This window comes from Mytilus edulis, chromosome 10 (assembly GCF_963676685.1).
Source record: "Mytilus edulis chromosome 10, xbMytEdul2.2, whole genome shotgun sequence".
Classification (NCBI taxonomy): domain Eukaryota; kingdom Metazoa; phylum Mollusca; class Bivalvia; order Mytilida; family Mytilidae; genus Mytilus; species Mytilus edulis.
This window is the reverse complement of record NC_092353.1, coordinates 47,723,075-47,729,074: the sequence shown is the minus strand read 5'-3', so window position 1 is coordinate 47,729,074 and position 6,000 is coordinate 47,723,075.

Below are 6,000 nucleotides of genomic sequence, written 5' to 3'. Positions count from 1 at the left end.
TCTGTTTTGCTTTTCTTTTACAGTATTCAATGGTGTATTCTTTGACCTCAATTTTGAATAAGTCCCAATGGTGTCCAATATTTTTGGTAAGTTTTGGATTGTTTTTATATTTATGAATTAGGCCATTTATTATGTTTCTATATTCAATATTATTCAAAATGCTGTTATTAATTTCTAAATATCCTTTCCCTTTTGATTGTGATCTCCCTTTCAACTTTAATGATATAGCTTGGTGGTCTGTGTGAGATATAAGTGCAGGTCTTATATCTGCTGAGCATATATGTGATCTTATTTCTGGGCAAATAAGAAAGAAATCTATGCGAGAGGCTTCATTCATATTGTTTTTGCGCCTCCATGTAAATTGTGTATTGTTACTATGTGTCTCTCTCCAAATGTCTATCAACTTTATTGTTTTAATTAGAGTTTTTAAACTGTTAACTGGTTTTTGTGTTTTTTTATTTGTGCTGTAGTTTTTTCTGTCAATATTTGATAGAGTATCATTCATATCTCCACCAACAATTACCATCCCTAAGCTGTTTTCTGATATCATATCTTTTACTTTTTTGAAAAAAAAACATTTCTGTTTTTTGGTAAATTTGGAGCATAAATATTCACTAAAGTATAAATGCTATCTTTAATTTCTATATTAAGCAAAATTATTCTCCCTTCTTTATCTTGAAATTTATCAATAAATTTATATTCTATTTTCTCATTAATATAAATTGACACCCCTCTTGATTGTGAATTACCATAGCTATTATATATGTCACCTTTGAATTCTTCATTCAAATCTTTCTCTAAATTAACAGTGAAATGGCTTTCTTGTACAAATAAAATATTACAATGTTGATGCTTCATCCACATATGAAGTCTTTGTCTTTTATCTTTTGATCCTAGTCCCTGACAATTCAATGAACATATATGTATAGTTTCACTCATTATTTGTCATAAGTGTCATAATGAAAATACAATGTTTACCCAAATCTGATGTTAACAACATGATAATAATAAATGCAAAGTCAATATGTATTTTTGTAAATCTATACATTATACCCCTTCTACATACACTTTTTAATATAATAAAAAATATTCCATTATGTAAGCAATACATATACAATCTGTAAATTATGCTTTTAATGTGTATCTCATAATATTGTGACATTGTACTAATTGATGTTTTATTGTCTATTTTCAGTCGGTGTTCGACCTTGACTTTAATAATAGGTTGACCCAGTTTCACCTGTGATGAATTTAAATGCCACATGAAGTTCACAATTGGTTTGATAGAAAGTTTATGTGATAGTGGATATGTAAAATTTCGTAATCCATGTGTTATAGGAACTTGGAACCTGCACGTATTATTCATGGATTTACCTAGGACTACTAGAACTGTGTGAACACGTGTTACTATATATGGCCAGTCGTTGGATAAAAATAGAATTGGACTTTCCCTTGCTATACATCTTGTACATAGCGTAGACTTGTGAGACATACTATCACGTTTGATAACAAATGCGTTTTCAGTGAATATTTTAATTATTTTCAGTTGGAAAAATAGATATTGGAAAAAGTGATTAATTATTAACTTCACATCAAGAATTATGTTTCTGCCAGAAAAAGCAGATTCTATTGTGCTATTTATAGCATACATATACCATGTAGGAATATTTTCCTTTTTCACAACAAACATATCTTTGACTTTCAATTTGTCATTTCTTTTTGGATGTATGCAATCTTTAATCACATCACATTCATGTTTTTGTTTTTTTTCAATAATTATAATAAAAATAATAAAATTATATACATTTTGTACATTTGTTTTTAAATATTATAATGTATAAATTTTTGATACAACTTTAATATGATACAGTCTTGCACTACTTTTTACTTGTCTTTTGTGCAGGACCTGTACGTTTGTGGTATTCGTCTGTGGGGGTTGTTGCATTTCTTTTGTCGGTTTTATTTGTAGGCGTATGATTTTCTGGGTTTACAGTACCAGGTGTGCCATGGAAATATTGGCTAATACCTCCTTGTGGTGTACTTCTTCTTGGGTTTCTTATCCCCGTTTTCTTTTTTGACCCTTTATTTTTTTCACCTAAAGTATCTTCTGCTGTTGAGTTTTTTTTTTAGCTTTTTCACTATCTTCACTTGTATTTATGCTTGTGGATGTCTGGTTTTTGTCTAGTGGAGCAATAGATATCTGACTGACTGCGTTTTCTTCTTGTTGCGGTACAGATTTGGATTGTGGCTCTTGCTTATCTACTCCAGCTTCATCGCCATCTGAATTTTGGTCATGTGTTTCATCAACTTCACTAAGAGGAGAGTCACACTCTGCCTGTCGGTGTCCCTCTTTATGACATTGACGACACACCCAATCGTTAGGACATTGTGCATATTTGTGTCCCTTCTGAAGGCATTTATTGCAAGATATTTCATAATGTCCTGTATGATTATCTTGCCCTTGATGTAATACCAAAGCTTTGTATTTGCCTATGAATAGTGTTCTAGGTAGTGGTTTAATAAGTGGAGCAACTATTGCAATTATGTCGCCAGTTTGGCAATTGGTTACTAGTCCATCTACCCTTAAACGTTCTCTATACATTTTAAAGATTTCACATCTTCTGCTGAACATGGAATGTTTTTTACCCTTACTTTAATGAACTCTGGATATTCGTTTTGAGTTATTCTTGGGTTTCTTGTGTACACTTGTATTAATTTATTGCGAATCGAAATGCCAGATATTATCAGCGATTCTCTATCTGTCTCTGAATCTAAATAGATCCTCCATAACCCTCTCACTCTCTGCAGCCCTCTCAAATGGCTTGCTGGGCAAACTGTTGCATCAATTATTTTGTACAATTCTAAGTGGGTTAAAAATTGATCTCTACTTGGCTTATTGCTGCCAAACAAATCACTTTCTAGTATGAAGACTGGTTTAACTTCTTCAATATCGTAATAGTTTTGGGTGTGATGTGTTTGTAAAATAGACGAATATGTCTCACCCTGTTCACTGGTGTCCGCCATATTGGATTTGTCTTTGTTTTCTTCTACGTTTTCTATTGAATTATATTCAGAATTCAACATAACTGACTTCTTCAACTGTTCTACACTCTTCAAAATTCATATACAACTTCGTCTCAGCAAAATTTAGTTGTCTTATGACATTCTACACAAAATAAATCAACCTTTTGTAGGAGCTGTAACAAAACCGCCGTACCTCTTGGCCCCTTACAACCACCTTCAATTTTGACATATTGTAAAATAAAATTCTTTCATTTCACAGCAATAAATCAAACTACCTCGTAAGCTTGAATTTTGTAAAATCAATATTTAATTTAGTTACATGTAGATGGGCTGATTTACACCAGTCAAAACTAAATTTGAAGTTCAAGACTAGTCGAGACAGATCGAGACTGGTTGAGACTGAGTCGATACTAGTCGAGACAGGTAGAGACTAGTCAAGACAGGTCGAGACAGGTCGAGCCTTGGTCAAGACTATGTCAGACTGCACAAAGATCATCAAGTACTGAATCAGACTAATTAAGTAAAGTCGAGACCTAGTCGAGTACACTTAAGTACAGTTAAGTACATTCGAGACAATGTCGAGACTAGTCGAGTAAAATTTGTGCTCGATTTTACTGGTCGAGCACAAAAACTGGTCAATTCAGACTCTGAGCAGTTTGTAGTGTAAGCGTGCAAATTGAAGGATTTTCATAACAACAATCCCGTTCTCCTCGCTGTGGTATGAGTGCCAATGACACAACTCTCCACCTAATGAACAAACTATCAAAAATTCACAATCATATGCCTACAACACTGAGCTTTCCATTACACCAAACAGCAAGCATTACAAGGTTCCAAATTTACTTGTGTAAAACAATTCAACCAGAAAAACCAACTATCTAATCTATACAATATTTAGCATTATACAAATACAAAATTATGTAAACATTCTATTTTACTCAACTAAAACGATTTATTGACCACCAATCATGTGGTGTTAAAGCAGGTGTTGCTCCGATTAAAATTGAAACTGGCAGATATGCAAGTATAAATGTAAATAAAGGGGTTTGTTTTAATTGAAGAAAACCTGATTTGAATATAGTTGAAGATGAAAAACATGTTTTCATAGAATGCCCAGGATATGCAGATTTGCGAGCGATACTTTTTTAACTTAGTATCTAATATTGAAAGTAGTTTTAGTAATTTGAGTAATGAGGAAAAGTTTTTATTCATGTTTCATAATGACGGAGTTTGTTATTTTACAACCAGAATCTGCCTTGAATCTTTCTATTAAGAGAAAGTGTATTTTATACTCGTAATAAGTGAATATAATGTTCTTGGTTTTTTTGTATATTTGTTTTTAATATTATTGTGTTTTATGCTAAGAGATATTGATTTATGTTATAGATGTAAAATAATTGTTTTTTTTTTAATGTGTGTCTCATAACTCTTTTTAGAGTGGATCATTTATAAATTGATCGGTTAATATTATATTGTGTTTTATACCAAATGTTTTAAATAGGTGAGACTTAAATACATTATTTGTCACAGGGGGCACAAGTAAACAAACACTGAACGAATAATTTTGATAAATGACAAAATGTAAATAAAATATTAAAACGTGAATGCCTACAATATAACATAGACTTTTGATTACTGTTTGGATAAAACAGTCTTTCCTTGGACAAATGGCGTTAGATTTCACAAGGAAAATATTATTATACTAATTTTGTTGTTAGGAGTACTGAAGTAAACATTTATTACAAAATTGATTAACTTGCTATTCAAAGTGAAAATATATCGTCATACGTAATACATTTAAAAGGATGTAACAAAATTGGTAAGCATTGATCTATGAAAATTCATTACAAATTATTCCTCATATCAAAATAAAATTGAGAATGGAAATGGGGAATGTGCCAAAGAGACAACAACCCGACCATAGAAAAAAACAACAGCAGAAGGTCACCAACAGGTCTTCAATGTAGCGAGAAATTCCCGCACCCGGAGGCGTCCTTCAACTGGCCCCTAAACAAATATATACTAGTTCAGTGATAATGAACGCCATACTAATTTCCAAATTGTACACAAGAAACTAAAATTAAAATAATACAAGACTAACAAAGGCCAGAGGCTCCTGACTTGTTACAGGCGCAAAAATGCGGCGGGGTTAAACATGTTTGTGAGATCTCAACCCTCCCCCTATACCTCTAGCCAATGTAGAAAAGTAAACGAATAACAATACGCACATTAAAATTCAGTTCAAGAGAAGTCCGTGTCTTTTTTATCTCTATTTCTAATGGTTGAGGAGTTACACCAACATATTATTCATTTTTGACATGTTACATCAAGTACAATAGAAAAATAACTTTAATTATACAAAGCAGGACTGTCTCAGGAAGTGACAAATATTTTTTACAACCGATTTGATTGATAAAATTCGGATGTTAATAACAGTATATGTGGAGATAACTCCAGTATGGGAAAGTTGACCACGGTATGTTTTCTAAAGCGCAGTAAATATCATGAACCATTTATCTTATCGCCATACCAAGAAGAGAAAAGTGTGGGAAGAAATAAAAAAAAAACAAGTTAAAATTAAAAACCAATTGTTCAGAGAACAATTGAAGGTCTTTCCACCACTAACAATATATTTTGATATGAAAACATTGAAATCCAGTTTAAATGTCAATTCCTATGGCTTTATGATGTATCAATATGAATTTAGAGCAAAGGTCAAAATCTAGAACGTCGAATTTGCTTTTGACCTTGACCTCAATTTCAAGGTCATAAACCAAGGCCCTCAAATCAAAAGACCCTTGGTCTGTAATATGTATGGATAATGAGTTATATCACTTACTCATTATTCTAAATATAAAAGGGGAGAAAACAACCATGTACTGCCAGGGTCTCCTCGCAATCAAAATTTTAGTGTTACGACACGTCGCAACTTACAATTTAGTGAAAATAATTTGTCGATATCTTATACGGTTTTTG